The sequence below is a fragment of the Dermacentor silvarum genome, chromosome 5, assembly GCF_013339745.2.
Source record: "Dermacentor silvarum isolate Dsil-2018 chromosome 5, BIME_Dsil_1.4, whole genome shotgun sequence".
Lineage (NCBI taxonomy): Eukaryota > Metazoa > Arthropoda > Arachnida > Ixodida > Ixodidae > Dermacentor > Dermacentor silvarum.
Genome location: NC_051158.1, coordinates 169243829 through 169261005, shown reverse-complemented (window position 1 = coordinate 169261005; position 17177 = coordinate 169243829). Strand labels below are relative to the sequence as shown.

Below are 17177 nucleotides of genomic sequence, written 5' to 3'. Positions count from 1 at the left end.
AATTAATCAACTTCTCAAATATTATATATAGATGAAAAGTGTCAATGAGAAAGTTGTAGAGCAACATGAAAAACTCCCGATACAACTTCCTGTTCACAAAAACACTTAAAAGTGTTTTGCTAAGGAATCATGTATACAAGGCGAATGAGTGTTAACAAGTAAAATACTCAAAAAGATGTAAAAGATTGAATGAGGACACTGAGGTGAATGTGCAGAATAGGAGAGAGAATCTGGGATGACCCCACCCAAGATTGCAAGCATTCAAGATTGCAAGCATTGCAGCCAGTGTACAAAATGCAAAGACCAAGATGGTTTGACAAGATAATGGGAAGGGACGAAAACTTCACCTTCTTGGAGGCAATTAGATGAACTGTCGTGATAAAATTAGCTTAACAAACAATGATAAGATATAGTTATATATAGCAATTTTGCAGGACATGGCTGGTGTGGTTGGAGGAGAGGGGACAAACACAAATGTGGGAACATGACATGTTAGCCTATGCTGTGATGATATCAGCCGGACTCATTTTGTTATAATCCCTCCTTACAAAAGATGACGGTGAACTTCAGGCATTTCGCTGTGATAAAAAAAAGAGACAGTTTAATAAATGATTCATAAGAACATCATGTTATGAACACGGAATGAGAAACGGGTTGCTGCAATAAGGGCGGGGGGACAAAACTATATCAAAGATGCATTTTGATCTCTGAAATTTGCACATTCTTGGCAAACAAGAGTGCAAGCCCTAAGCTCTTGTTGGTAAGGTTATTGGCTCCTTTATCAAATGAGAGGGTGAAGTTGTGTGGGAAAAATTGGTTAGGAACCATACATAATGATTGTCAATGTAATCAGATAGCCCAGACTACGAACGAGTGGGTGAACGAACAAAAGAACAAGCGAACAAATGCTTTCCTTGCCGAGTCTGACTACCAACCATCACAGACAACAACGAACAACAATTAACAATGAAAGCAGCCGACAGAGCCATAGAAAGAACTATCCACTTCAAAAGATTTCACTGCATCCACACGTCCATTCCAGAATGAAATGAACAGAGTACGTCACACTACCACACATAAAGCCCAGAGGAAGTGGCGAAGCTGCAAGAATATACAGTATAGACCACTTATAACGTAACCGCTTATAGTGCAGCACCGGATATAGCGCGGTCCTTTCAGACTCCCGTTAATTTTCCCATAGCACTCCATGTATACACGTATCACTTAAAGAGCGGTTGCGGGAAACGAAATACTGGTGAAAGTGCGGCTGCCTGGGAGTACGGAAGTCAGCGGAGACGGCGAACGCTCCCCTCAAACGGGCGCCCCAAGAAGTGCTCGAGGAAGAGAGAGAAACACGAAGTGGAGGAGAAGGGCACGTGGTGCAAACGAACAGCCAGTGAGGCTGAAACCAGAATCTTGAGTGCGAGTGAGTCGTGAAATATCACGGTACGCATAGCGAGCGAGGGCCGCAAAACTGCCAACGCCATCCAACGCTCGCTTCACCGATAACGGCAGTAAACGAAACTTCAGGGAGCGGGCGGCGCCGGTACATCACGGCGAAGGGCGCACACGGAGACCGTGGAATGTGAGGGAGGAGGGCGGCAGGGAAGCGGATTTCGCCTCGGCAACTCCGCCGCTTCAGTGGCTCCCCTCGCCCTCCCTCGTAGCTCCCTCACTTTCGACTGTCACCGTGCGGGCCCGCCGTCATGCCGCCGCTCCAGCCGGCCCGGCGCCAGCTCCCCGAAGTTTCGTTTTCTGCCGCTATCGGGAAGCGGGCATTTGCCGGCGTGGGCAGTTTCGTTGGCTGGCCTGGGACAGCGCCGCTGCTTCCCTCTGCGCGGTAGCCGCAGCGTGCAAGGTCAACACGTGACTAGAAAGTAGAGGAAGCATAAAGGAGAAAGAAGGGTTCATGCACGTGGCTACGGTAGCATGGCTGAGACGTCGGCACGTACACGCATGTTCCGGCGCAACACAGAATCGGTGACCTTGCCATTTGAGAGAAGGTGAAATTTCCGCCGCATTTTTTTCTTTTTTTTTTTTTTTCGTTCGCGCGCGACATTGAGGGGTCTCTCCTAAGCTTTTACGGTGCAATGCCGGTCGGAGGCGCCGCCACGTAATTTGGTTCGAATTACGAGATTCGACTGTAAATTGAACGCAAACGTTCTAGCCGCATTCCTCGACTGTCGCATACGCGTGGCGGCTCGGTGCACATGCTTTGCATATGCGCGGGCCTTGAAAATTGTTGCTTTGTTTATAGTGCGGTACCGCTTATAGTGCGGATATTCGAGACTCCAGCGACTTACGTTATAAGCGGTCTACACTGTACCACCATACCAACAATTGCCGTTCAACATTTAGACAAATACTGAGACATTTAAGCATACTTGCAGAGCTGTTTCTGATGTGCTTGAGGCAATTTAAGCCCTTGTTTTAGCCAACTCACATTACCTGTGTACAAGACCGAACCTAAACTAAAGCTTTCGCTCACCATTCACACGCATCGCTCATGGAGCAGCCATTGGATCGTACAGACAGACACAATCTTATGACTAAGCCAGATAATGAGGATGCAATTGGCAAGTGATAGTGCCCCTCATGCAAAAGAAGTTGACAAACAACCATGGTCCCATAGAAAAATGGCTCACAGCTGAGAATGGTCGTTGGTAGTTCACAACACAATTCTTTCTCCACACTTATTGTCTCGGGACAGCTTGAAACAAATTTTCTGGATTCTTCTTCCACTGTGTCTTTTGTGATGGTATCAGGCATCAAGTGCAATACAATATTATAAGTGTTCTGGCCTACCCAATTTTACATGTGAGTTTAACACATTTTAACTTCAAACATTTAAATGGCCTGACTTAATAGCTTAAATCTGAACAAGCCTTGCAACCTGTATAGCATGATAATGTTGTCATACATCACTCAAACCACCATTAATGAAATCCACCTTTACCGCAGCAGCACAGGTATTAGGAGAAACAGCACACCTTGAGCAAATGAATATACATACCAAATTCTGGACTGAGCTGACCAGCAGCAATCAGCACTTGCGGCTATTTGTTGTCAACAATGCAGCGTCAGGCTAGATCTCCATGGGCACAACAAACAGCAGAAGCTGTAAAGGCAGCAATAGCACAATAAAACACATTAGACAAATGGCTGTACACACAGCCAGCGATATGGGCCCAGGGCACTTCCCCACGTAACTGACACAAATTGAAACACGTGTGATGTCGTGTGTCGTGCATGCATCCGCCGACTGGGACGCCCCAGAGTGGGAGTGCTAGCGTCACCTAGTGGCAAGCCTATATATACCAGTGTCACCATGATAAAAATAGATATTGCACCAGGGGCTCTTCGACTGTTGACTTGTTCTTCCTTCCATGTCATCGGCTGCCGGCCTGCGGCGTTATCCCCCTTGTTCTACGGCGGCGCCTCCGCCACCGCCCGGGTCGCCGCCCGGGCTGCCGTCGACGACATAACAATTGGCAACGAGGTGAAAAGGATTTCTACTGCTGCGGACACTACTTCCAAACCTTACCACTGCTACGGTACTGCTGCTTCGGATGATGCTTCTGAGATGTACGCCAGGGACTTCACTACTACTGAGACGCATCCCTGCTCTACTACTGCTGCTGTCACGCGTCCAAGTTGCTGCCCATGCTATGAAGACCCCCCTCCTATATACTACTGCGACGACTTACAGACTTCAGACGTTACTACGGCAGCGCATCCCTACTTCCTGCGACCGCGTCTTCAGACTTATAAGGACTCAGACGCTACCCGGGCGCTAAACCTACTTCGAACGCTGCTGCTGCGAAGCGTCCACTACGTCCACGGATCCCAGGTATGCCTAGTCAGCTGTGACGCTACTGCTGATACCCGGGTTTGTCCTTCCTACTTTTGCTTCGGACCACGGACGCTGAACGCTACAGCAAATTTCATTGATGCGGACTGGAACTTAGACGCTGCCAAGACTACTGAAGCTTAGGAGACTGCATTCTTACCCGCGTTTCAGTGTACTCCTACTCAGACGCCGACCATGCTTTGTGGAATTCTGCCGCCCGCCTTTTTTGCAGACGCCGGGTCAACCCCTTATACCGTGGGTGCAGTGGCGTCACGTTTTTCAAATATATGTGGAACTGGCCGGAGACACCCACTCCTGATTTCAAGAAGAGGATTCTTCTTACCGTCCTAGGAGTTGAGGGCCTGCTTACATATTTCGAGCTCCAAGAGGCCCAGACACAAGCCGGGAATTCCAAACATTCATCGAATGATGAATCCACGAACGTGTACGAGGAGACACTAAAGATGCTGGAGCGACACTTCGGAACGCAATACACCAACGCTCGAGAAACGCCTATAGTTCTCAGCATCTCATGTACTACACGAGCCCTTACGAGTGCCGAGCGTCCCAAGGAGACGCCTCCGGGTGCCCATTCAACTAAGATTATTCGACCGACACAGTCTCTTTCAACGCCGTCCCTTCAGAGTGTTACCCCTACGAGGCCTACTCCAATACCTACGCTTCCTAGGCCTACGTCTCCAATGCCTGTCGTCCGTGCAGAATACTGTTTCGATGCCTGCTTCTTCTTCGAAGAGTATTTCTTCAATTCCCCTACCATGCTCTCTTAAGGGGGGAGAAGAGGTGACACAGTTAACTTCGCTGCCGGACTTGTTGGGCGACGGATAAACCAAGCCAGATGCAGCTCCTGTGGACTTAAAATGTGCCGGACTTCTACGAACGCCATGAGGTCATGCACGACGCAGCCTTCCGGGACAACGGGTCCATGCACTTATACCCCATGCTCCTGCCAATGGACATCGGTTCACAATGTCCAAATTACTACGTGAACTACGGGACACTACTACTCGTTCATCACTTCCAGCGTCAGCTAGAAGTCCCCGCACCAGCGGGCCTGGGTGCTCCGACTTGCGAGTGCATAAACCATCTGCGGCTTGTGCAGAGGACTTGGATGGACGGGCAATAAGGTGCCGGAAGGCTTGGGATCTGTTTGGACACCACGTTACTTCTTATTACTGTGCATTTTTTTGTAGTGTGCACTTTCTTTGCAGTGTGTGCTTTCTTACAGTGTGTAAATTGTTGCCATGAGTCGTGTTGCATGCAGCTACCGTTTATATTTATGCACATTCTTTTCCTTTCAAGGGGGGATGAGGTGACGTCATGTATGCATCCGCCAAATAGGACGCCACAGAGCGGGAGTGACTAAGCGCTGCTAGCGTCACCTAGTGGCATGCCTATATATGCCGTCACAATGATTAAACGGGGATTGCATGAGGGGCTCTTAGACTGTTCACTTCTTCTTCCTTCCATGTCGCCGGCCGCGGGCCTGCGGCGTTATCCCCCTTGTTCTACGGTGGCGCCTCCACCGCCGCCCTGGCCGCCGTCGACGACTTAACAATATGCTCAAGTTACCGGGAAAAAAAAGTTGTTTTAGCTGTAATCATCCCGAGTGTATAGAGTTGGTCTAGGTAGTTTGTAACTGATATCATAAAAACAGTACAAACAAAAATTAAAGCAGACACAGTACAGTGCGTGTGTCATCTACGTTCTTGGTGTTGTTTACAATGTCGATCACGGATACAAAGTTACACACATGATTCGTGAACAATGAAAGAAATGGCCGTGTGTAATAGAGCGATGAGGTGATTCGTGCACTCATATATGCTGGTATATGTTTACCTTTGAAAGGGTTCGTAAAGGGCAAGATATTGACCCTTTTCGTGGAGCAGTTTGTTTTAGAGAAACGAGATGGCGCTTACGGCGGCGCGCCATACGTCTCCTCAGTGACCGCGCACAAATACGAAACCCCTGCCACTTCTACCTTGCTTCTGTGTGAGCAGCTGTCGGAAATGCAACTGAGTTTTCGCTAAGGCACTGTGCTCCAATCATGCTAGATTGAATCATGTGGATTGAAGATGTGTGCAGTAGTTGGTTGCGAAAAATAGTGACTGGCATGTTAAGGAATGGAACAAATCTGCGCGGCCAAGTTCGCAGACCGCTGCTGCAACTGTCCGAATGTGTTACCGGCACTCCCAGATGTACGACTTTCCTTGAGGATACAGAAATTGGCTCATCCGCCAGCGTTGTGTCGCTAACCTTCAAAGGAAGGGCTTCAGCCTCAGAACGTCGGCAAGAGTGAGTACCACTCGTTAAACAATGACAGGGAGTAGCGCCGCTTCCTGTCACAGTAAGTTTCGCACACGCTTGTCCCAAATGGCAGGAAAGCTTACGCCCACTCTATCGCCGACGTATCAAGAATAAGTAAATGGGTGCACACACTTGAATATATACGCACAATAAGTGACGGTACTACATCGATAGTGCACGAATGGTCGAAGCTGAATGTTTCGTGACGGTCCACAAGAGTAAGTGAGTTACTCGCTATAAATGCATTTGCTACAAGGTATTGCAATGTGCAGAACAGCTACATTTCAAGCCTTGTGCGCAGCAAAAACAAATCTATCGGAACTGAGCACACCCGCGAGGCAATTAGGCAGAAAATAATCAAATAGTGGCTGCACCGAGGAACTTCACTGAGTCAGAAACTGACAAGCCGCTGCTTAAAAATATTTGCTAATAAAGTACAAAGAGCAAAACACACTAATCCTGATTCAATTCATGAGAGGAATGTTTGGACAGCTTGGAATACATATTTAGCCCCGCTTTTAGAACAAGCACAATATATGCTGCTTGCACCATTTGGACATAGGTTAATCAGCACCGAAAGCGCTTTTGCACGTCCTCTAAAGCTGTGATCAAAGCTTCGTGTCGTTGACCCAGTCACCGTCTACGATATCTCCCAAAACAGAGGTTTTCTAAGCCGCGCAGGCGTCATACACTTCCATTGTAAACAAGGAGGCAACGGAGGCAGTTGAGGCAAGCAATGGACGCGTCACCATGTGATCAAACATGGCAGCGCCCACGGGATCGCCGCGAAAAGGATCAATAGTCCGGCGTAACGCACGCGCGCGATGCGGTTAAGCAATGCTGGCGAAAAGTGCACAATCTACAGTCTGGTGTCATGGCGTAGGCGGCGTGCCCAGCTGCGTTGGGCGCGTTCAGCGCGTTCTATTTCAGGCGGCTGCTGCTAGACCAGAATGCACTGCGCGCTGTAGGGGCAGCGGGCAGAAGGCAAAATGGCGGCTTGTGGCGCTCATAGTGAAAGCGCGGCTCTGGCTACATCCGTAGACGATGACAGCGCAAGTGAGGATGTATGTACATAGTCCGCTTCCGCTTTTGACGTAGCCGACGCACTAGCAATGGAAGTGTGATCTTCTGGCTGTCAGGACAAGTTAATGCCATGCCGAGAAGGCAGTCAAACAGCACACGGAGCGAGAGCTATGTATAAGGTTTTTTTTGTGCTTGTGTATGTAAAAAAACACAATGTGCTTTCTTTTCAAACTTATGTTCATATTTTATGCATGACGGATTATTCATGTGTATATAAGTGGATGATCAGCGCTCTGTCAGGCTTTATGTGCCTTTATGCCAATCTCCTAGGCAACTATGTATGTTGGTTGTCTGAAATAAAATGTCTTGCCTTGTCAACATAAAAAAAAAGCGCGCATAAAGCCCGGTCCACATGGTGCAATTTTGCACTGCGTTTTTCGCAGCTACGATTTCCGCAAATGCAAACTTCGCATTGCTGTTTCACATGCACCGAGCGCGGCAGCTGCGATTTTTGCATTTGCAAGCACTTAGCTAAAGACTGAATTATTCTTGGCGTCAGTTCGCATCGGTGAAAAAAAGTAAGACAACTTAGAAGCTGTTTTCGTGACAGTTTTTTTAGGTTCGACTGCGTTACTTTATCTATCCAAAAATTAAGCAGGCAGGCCACAATAACGTGTCTACGATTGACGTTGTGACTGGTTCCCCGTACTTGCCGCATGTGCGTTTTTGCAGAGAAGTTCAGCACTCCAAACATCGAAAAATTGCACCCACGAAGGGTCGGACGGCCCATTTGCCACAACTGCGAATTCGCAAGTGCGAAAACGCAGTCAAATTCGCACCATGTGAAACGGGCTTAACTCGGACAGCGCGGGCACATGCAGCGAGAATGCGCATGCGCCATGGAAATAGGTGTTCACGCGGCCACTAGCGATCTAGGCGGCCTTGGCGCGGCCGTGAAGTTGCGCTCCCACACACAGAGATGGTGCTAGCCTCGTGCGGTTTGCGTGCCGAACTGTAGAGGCAAATTTCTTCCACAGGGTGGCGTGGCTGGCGTAGCGTATAGTGTGGATTAACAATGGGGCTGAGCACCTAACGGAACATGAAAAATATGTGACGGCTAAAAGGTAGCAGAAATGCAGCTGTGATGAAAAATAGGGCACTGTGGAATTACAATAGGTACAAAGTGGTGAGAGGAATTTGGAAAAGGGTGATGGTTCCTAGTTTGACTTTCGGCAATGCGGTCCTGTGCATGAGATCTGATGTTCGAGCAAGGTTGGACGTTAAGCAGCGAGGGGTAGGTAGGCTTGCTCTGGGAGCACACGGAAATACACCAAATCAGGGAGTACAGGGTGACATGGGATGGACGTCATTTGAGGGCAGGGAAGCCAGCAGCAAGATAAAATTTGAAGAGCAATTGAGAGAAATGGCAGAAAAGCGGTGGGCAAGGAGAGTTTTCAGTTATTTGTACATGAGGAATGTTGACACAAAATGGAGGAAGCTGACCAGAAAATTGTCAATCAAATATATGGACTGCAGGAGGGGTGCCAACCAGGAAACAGCGGTTAAGAAAAAGGTTAAAGAAACAGAGAGGGGTCTGTGGAAAACAGGGATGCAGACGAAATCGGCACTGGGAAAAATACTAAACTTTCAAGCAAGAAATTGCCAAAGAAAATATCTATGATAATTCTAGGGGAAGCTCTTTGTTGTTTGAAGCTAGGAGGGGAGTATTGCGGACTAAGATGTACCGAGTCAAGTACCAAGCAGGGTATAGACACGTGCGGGGCGTGTGGAGAAGAGGAAACGGCTGAACACCTCATACTTTTCTGTAAAGGGCTTAACCCTACAGTGCAAAGCAACGGGGCTGATTTTTTCAAAGCATTGGGGTTTAGGGACAGTGAAGGCAAAATAGACTTTAAGCGGGTAGAAATGACCAAACAGAGGTTATTTGATTGGTGGCTAAAATCAAGGCAGGGGTGAAATTTCACCCATCACAAAGTACAAAATATGTTAATAGTCATGGCTAGGTGGCGTATGCCACCACCCGATTTAAAGGGTTCAGCCTAATTCATTTATCCATCCATCCTACTTGGCCTGCCGCGGCCTGGCGCGCCGCAGGGAAGCGAGTTTGTTTACCTGCGCGCTCACCAAGTACACATTGCACGACACACCTCCACAGCTGACACATAAGAGCTGCTAAGAAGCTTTAAGTGCAACAAATCAAAATCAGAGTGCAACAAATGGAAAGAGCTGACAACACTAGCTAGAGTGGTCAGCAGAAGCAATGAGGAATTGAGAAACAAATGAATGCATGCGGCCAAGTGCGTGACGACTCCCGATCCTCCACTGACCTCCGCATAATTATGAGACGCGTAACCTATAGTCAGCTCGTGAAGATGGAGAAAAAAAGACCCCCCAAATAGCATTTGCAGCACTAACAGTTCAGTGCATATGCATGTGTTGGCGCGTGGGAAGTGCCATCATTTTTACATCGCGAATAAAGACATGGCAACACACGCCTAGCTGTTCCACATTGTGTTTGAACTAACGTAACTGCAGCAATGCTCAACGAAGGCACGAGTAGCTACGTGTCTACATTATCCCGCGATCTCTGCGAGACTGCGGACACTCTTTCGCGCTAGCTGGCATTTTCAGTTCACTTTATACCGCACGAATTCGCAAACGCGGTTGTTCCTACAAGTGTCAGCAAAACAGCGGATGATCGTGCAAAACTCCTAGCAGTACCATAGAATAAAGAACCAACTTTCCTCACCTCTGTTCTAGATCCCTTGCGGTAGCACCGGCAGCTGAGCAACAAATGTCATTGTACCACAGAACACCCATACAACCCCATGCCGCAACGATCACCACAGACACCACACTTCGGCGATACCACAGAACACCCATATACTACTTTTAGAGCTCCTGCTTCGCCCAGAAGGCGCTACGAAGAATGGATGGATGAGGCTGAACTAGAGTGTACTAGATAATGGTCGAGTGGGCCGAACGGCGCTCTCCCGCTGAGGCGCCGCGTGTGGAAAAATTTTGCGAGGGCGCTGCGAGCGAACTGGATTGGGGCGGAGACGCGCTCCGCGGCATATTCAACGCACTTTCGCTGCGGGCGCCGAGGCCAATTGTGCATAGTACGCTCTTTAAATAGTGCTTTATTTCAACTGCAAATTTATGTTTACACCATCTTGCCAAACATATATATTTGAGGCATGGATTATACAACGCGTCGTCTTCAGTTTTGTTGTCGTTGTCAAGCGCGTCGTCTGCTAGCGAGCGCGCGTTCGCTACGCGGACGCTAGCGGCGCCCAGTTTTTCTCGCAGAACGTCTGTGTAGTACATTTATTTTTATGTTTTAGTTGCTTTGGTGCGCTCATGACTCTTGACGGCAGGTACCAAATATAGTTTCAGTCAAGTGAACCATTGTTTTTAACACTGTCTTCTAAAAGCAACTGGCATCTCTGCAACATGAAGCTACGTACGAAAATTTTATTATTGATAGCGTGTCATTTTACGCGCGCTTCTTGTCGGTGGATATTGATCAGGAACAATGATCGAAGAAAACAATATTAAAGTGAAATAAACCAGGTTTATTAGCTGCGTGGCGCGAAGAATGACCGATGTATTTCTACGTAATTAAATCAAAGGGTACATTGAGAATGGTACAAATGGTACAGTGAGAACTCCCGACCGTGCACGTTTGCATACGAAACACACGTATTAGTGAATACTGCACATAAAACTCTCATTCGCCGAAATAATATGCATAGCAGACAATTAAAACTATATATATATATATATGTGTATATATATATATATATATATATATATATGTGTGTGTGTGTGTGTGTGTGTGTGTGTGTGTGTGTGTGTGTGTGTGTGTGTGTGTGTGTGTGTGTGTGTGTGTGTGCGTGTGTGTAAAAGTGTTATTGATATGCTGTACGACGCCCTATTGCAGTCTCAAAGGTGAGAGACCGATGCAAGTGCGGACTGTTATTCCGAATGATTGTGCTGCCGGAGAGTTGTGGCTGTTGCGCAGAGGCGCAGTTCCTGCGAACATTAACGCAGGGGTGTTAATAAGTCCGGCTAATAAGCTGCTAATAAGCCATGCTAATAAGTGTAATAAGCTGTCATTCAATATAAATGCCCCGTTTTGGGGCAGCCTGTAAATCTGCTAACTTGATTCAGGCAAGGAAAAATTTTTTTTTAACACGAAAGTGTTTTATGCCGGGGTCCACCAAGACTTCACTGACGTATTTCCGTCACGGATATGACGTTCTTACAATGTACACGAACATAATACAAAGAAAGAAACCAGAAGAAAAAGTTCCACAAACATGCAAAATTTGGAAATCGAACCCACGACCTCTCGGTCCACGACGATAGATCGCCGAGCGTTTAACCCATTGCGCCACAAACGCATTTGCAGAGAGCTACACAGACGCGCCTTATATATCTAACACTCCTCCGTGTACCCGCGCTTTTGCTCGGGGCGGTGCCGCCGCCTACGAGCAGAAAAGAGAAGTACTGCATTATGACACTAACGCGCACCGACAGTGAACGCTTCGGTGGTCTCAGCACTACGACGCCTCGATGCCAGCATTCGAAGGGACGCTGGCATCAAGAAGCACTACCAACGCCACCTAGGTGGCGTTCACCGTACTCAGCACAGCGGAGCGTGGCCTCCGCAATTAGCTCTGAAAATGTTTCTGAAGTTGATCGCGGAGGCTGCAATTACGACGCGCTGTACGCGCTGATTTGACTCGGTGACGATTCAGTTACGTGCTTTGTCTTGCGCGTTGTATTAGTGTGTCAGTTACGTGCTTCGTCTTTCGCGTTGTGCTAGCGTGTGCAGCGTAGTGCAGCTTCCATATGCACGACGGTTGCTCATGGTCATCGACGTTGGTAGTCGTGATGGAGGAGACGTGCCACCAGGCGTCAGCGTGGGTGCATCAACGCCTAAGGGCGCTTTAGCCACAAAACACCAATAGACATTATATATCACTGTGCAATAAACATTACACTACTTCTGTGAAGACACGTTTCACTTTCGTGTTCTATACCGATTCCTATATAAGAGGGATCAACCACATTTTTTTGACAGTCTCCCCATCTTTGCAACCCATTAAAACTGGGTGCGCCATGTGGTACCACACTTATCTTCTTGAACGAACGCAGCAGATCTACACATATCTGTACGTGTATTTGAGGTATGCCGTTTCTCTAATTGCTTCATTATTGTCGTTATGATAGTGCGTCGAATAACTGAAAGCAGCCGTTTATAATATACAAGCTGCTTATATAGTTGAGCGGACAGACATTTGGGAATGGCATTACATTTATGTATGAAATATAGGATAAGCGTAACATGTTTTTCTCGAAAATCAGACTCGAGAATAATTTATTTTGTTTACACTCCTAGCAAAAAGACGAAGAACGCCGCCACCTGTCTTTTTTTTTTTTAGTTCAAACAAATTTGTGGGTTTTACGTGGCAAAACCACGATATGAGTATGAGACTATGAGGCACCCGGTTTAGATTTCCCCACCTGGGGCTTTTTAACGTGCACCTAAATAGAAGTACACGAGTGTTTTCCATTTGTTCCCATCGAATTCCGCGACGGATTGAACCCGCGAGCTCCAGTTTAGCAACGCAACGCCGTATATCCACTATACCGGGTGTTCGAAATTAAGGTTTAGGGGATTTTTAAAAATCTCCTGTGGCAGTTAGCACAATTCTCATTGATGAGCTGGGTTATTTGAAGAGGCGGGCATTAGTAGCACGAGAATCGAAACACCTATTCAACTTATTAACAAAATTGATTAATGAACTTCTTAGTTAATTACTTTACGACACATTGCAATTTACGAATTGTAGCCGGTGAGGTTGCAAAACGCATCCACTTGAAATGAATTTCCAGAATGACACCAGAATGACACCGACCGCGATAAATGACCCCGTACCCATTTACTCCGCATTCTGTTACGCGAGTAAGGCGGAAACTTGAATAGAATGTTGCGCTGCAGTTTTTTTTTTTTTTTTTTTTTTTCAATAACGATGCTTCCCGTAAATATGAGTACCCGCCGCGGGGGCTCAGTTAGCTAAGGCGTTGCGCTGCTGAGGACGAGTTCGCGGAATCGAATCCCGGCCGCGGCGGCCGCATTTCGATGGAGGCGAAATGCAAGAAGCCCGTGTGCTTGCATGCGTTGTAGTGGACGTTAATGAACCCCAGGTGGTCAAAATTAATCCGGAGCCCTGCACTACGGCGTGCCTTATAATCAGAACTGGTTTTGGCACGTAAAAAACCCCAAAAGAAGAACGAAATCTGAGTACAAGGTGCCGGATGGGGCAGATATGCTTTACTTGTTGAAGCGGCAAGCAGGAAGGTTACATATGTTTCTCCGTTTGCGTTCCGCAAGACCTACTGATGGAAAACTATATGCGGAACAATACACACGAGAGATACATGCTGCTTGAAGAACGAGAAAAATATTTGTTCTCCAAAGGGAACCGTACAATAACATAGTATAATGAAAGCCGACACTGCGGCCGCAATGCACGGGCAATCACCGAGCGGCATTAAAAAATAAAATGAAGAGAAAGAAAGGCATTTGTTCTTAAGACATATATACATGTCATATTCGATTATGAACACCATTTGAGAGGTCTGAACGCAAATACCAGCGCGCGAAGTAGTGCAATTGACCCTGCCGAGCAGTATCGCCAGCAGTTTCCAACGGCGCGACTAGGGTGGCCTAGCGCGACCTTGATGCGGCCCAATCCAGTTCGATCGCAGCGCCATCACAGTATTTTTCCACGTCGGGCGCCTCACTGCAAAGCATGCACCGCCCCAGCCGTTCGTCCCACTCAACCATATTCTAGTACACTCTAGGCTGAACCCTTTAAATGATGATGATGATGATATCCCATTTGAAACGGGGCGGCTAAAAAAATAGTCACCTAGCCTGCTTGATTTTCTTACATGTTCTTTAACTAGCCTTTTTGTATACCTCTCATTATTCTCTTTTACAAAAATTTACCTTGTACCGCTACCTATGATTTTAAGAGATCCGGTCGTATCCATCTTTTCCCAGCTTTTTTTCCACTAGTACTCTAAGCGTCTCTTGCTTATCTCTACGGCTGATATGTCAATTGATGTTTACTTCCACTTTAAACCCACGCGCTTCTGGGAGTTGCATGTTACCTACCAGTGGCGCACCGACAGGGGGGGGGGGGGGGGGGGGGGGGGGTTCGGGGGTTGTAACCCTTGAAGCCGATCGTTATCACCCCCCCCCCCCCCCCCTTTGTTTAACCCCTTTTTCGTTTCTTGCGTCTTTGAATACTGCAACTAAGTTGTAGGACGCGCAATCGTCTGCACACTCGGAAACTTGCGCAAAAAGCGCATTTTTCGACAATTTCCCGTGAAGAAATTGAAATTAATGCTAAGGCCAACTGTCAACCCCCCCCCCCCCCCCCCCCCCTGGCAGAGATCCTGGGTGTGCTACTGTTACCTACGGTTCTCGCTGGGTGGATCCCGCCGCATTCCATTAGGATGTGCTGAGTGGTCTCTGGATCTTTACTGCAGCGTACACATGCCTCATCTCGTTCCGAATATTTGCGCTAGTATGTTTTGGTCCTTATATAGGCAACCGGCTTGAGCCTCAAATAGCAAGGCGCTGCCCTTTGTGTTATCGTACAGATTTTCCCTTCTAATTTCTTTCGTCTCATTCTTGTAAATCTCCATTAATTGTCCTTTTTGTTTCCATTCTTTGCATCCAATTCACGGTCTCTATTTCTCTCACTTCCTTTCTGATGACTCCTCATTGTCGATTTACAGTTTCGATTATCCTGTACTTGGTTGCCAACTTCCTTGACCTCTTCCTTCATTCTGTGTCCCCGCTTTTCATGTAGAGATACTTGTGCACTTTACCCGCTCATTTATTTGCATCCATGTTCCTGAGCCTTTCTTCAAAACTAATTTAAATCGGGCAGTGGCACATGCCACCTAGCCGTGGCTATTAACATATTTTGTATTTGTGGAGGGTGAAATTTCACCCCTGCCTTGATTTTATAGCCACCAATTAGAGTAACCTCTGTTTGGTTATTTCTACCCGCTTAAAGTCTATTTTGCCTCCACTGTCCCTAAACCCCAATGTTTGAAAAAATCAGCCCCCGTTGCTTTGCACTGTAGGGTTAAGCCCTTTACAGAAAAGTATGAGGTGTTCAGCCGTTTCCTCTTCCTCTCCACACGCACCGCACAATGTGTCTATACCTTGGTACTTGACTCGCTAAATCTTAGTCTGCAGTACTCCCGTCCTGGCTTCAAACAACAAAAACTTCCCCTAGAATTATCATAGATATTAAATGCGAAGCAGTCCTTGGCAAACATTTGCTACTTTGACAGTATCTACCTATCTATCTATCTATCTATCTATCTATCTATCTATCTAGCCGCCTACGACTTTCCCACGAAACACACAAGCAGCTATTTGATGTCTAAAAGATGTCTTGAACGGATAATTCAAAAGCAGTGTTGCCAGGTCGGATGAGGTGGCATAGCCCAAAGTTAGCGAAATTGTAGCCCAAATGTAGCCAAACACAAAAAGAGAGCAAAATATTTCGTAGCCAAATATAGCCATTTTTATTTGCAGTTTTCCCAGCTAGCACAAAAGAGATATAATCATTCTTATTCATGGATATTTCGCTTTGACCGTCAAAAATCTAGATTGAAGAAGTCAACATCGAGAAGGATTCAATTGGGATGGAAAAATCTTGCTATAAGGCGGATTTTAGAAGACGTTTAAAATCGCTTGTTCTAGCAGCCTACAATTATTGATTTTTTTGTTGTTGTTTTCTTTGTTCTGCTTTTTGGCGGGAAAAACGGACGTTGATTTTTGTTTTTGCTTCGCCCTGTTAGAATAGAGTGCAATCAACCCAGGCGCGGGTGTTCGCCTTGTGGTGAGTGAGCACTGAAGGGGCAGCCGCTTGCCCTTTATGCTCATAATGAAGTCCACAATAAAGAAGAAAAGTTACGCTGACCTTTCAGACCGTCAGAAGAGGGGTAGAGTTAATGACGAACTGATATCTGCCAGTCCTGTTGCCACGAGTACCGTCCAATAAGTATCATGGTAGGTTAGTAACCATGCTTCTAGTGAAGTATCCTCGCCACATGAGGATGCTCAATCCAAGGACAGTTTTCACGAAAGTGACCTTGCCTTGAAAGGAGAAAATGTAGAAGCACATAAGCAAGACATTTCTAGAGAATATTTTGTTCCACAAAACGAACCTCCTATGAGCGCGGGCATCGAAAATGGAGGTGCGTCGGACTATGCATCATCATCTGCAGAAAATCAGGCAAGTCTTTGTCCACGTAAATGTGTGAAATTTCAAGGATGGCTTGCATCATGGGTTACAAGTTACCGAATTCCGCTTGTCGCAGTTTCTGAACTTCTCCGGAAACTAAGCACCACTTTCGACGTTGATTTTGTCATCGACGCGAGGACATTGTTGAATCGTCCTCGATACTCTTCAACGCGATCTGTCCCTCCTGGCGAATATTGCCATTTTTATTTGAAGGAAAATTTAGAACGCATGATTGCTGTGTTCCCGAGTGGCTGTCGAGGGTAGATCCCTTGACAACGCTCAGAAAATTTTAAATGACAATGTCAGCCAAGTTGGACTGACGATTCAAACTGTAAAATGTTTTTATATTGTTTGTCGCAGTTTTCGTTTTGTCTGTTTGGTTAACCTGACTTATTTTGACCTAAAGGAAGAAAAAAAACACCGTAGTCTAGTTGCTGGAGAACCGGCTGCTGTGCCCCACGGCAGAGGTTCGATTCCATTATAGGTTGCACATCACTTTTTTGTATTATAAAGCGAGTTAGGAACCTACCTACCTACCGCAAAGTGCCAAGAATGAGGCATTAAAAAGTTCGACTTTTGTTATTTCAAATTATCTTTGTAAGGTGGCGCTA

At 46.8% G+C, this 17177-nt stretch overlaps 2 protein-coding genes across 4 annotated transcripts in view; both read right to left on the bottom strand.

Annotated features, from left to right (window-relative positions):
* The window catches only part of LOC119453884 (uncharacterized), a 231062-nt gene extending 220965 nt beyond the window's left edge, over positions 1-10097 (bottom strand). For 2 of the 3 annotated variants that reach the window (XM_049666972.1, XM_049666976.1), the window contains exons 1-2: positions 9969-10097; positions 3014-3118 (exon numbers count right to left, since the gene is read on the bottom strand). The gene's annotated coding sequence lies outside the window, so the exon portion shown is untranslated. The remainder of the gene's footprint in view (positions 1-3013; positions 3119-9968) is intronic. The other variant, XM_049666973.1, reaches the window with a different exon arrangement.
* Positions 1-17177, bottom strand: part of LOC119453871 (zinc finger protein 675-like) — a 2199134-nt gene that overhangs the window by 78177 nt on the left and 2103780 nt on the right. The window lies entirely within an intron of this gene.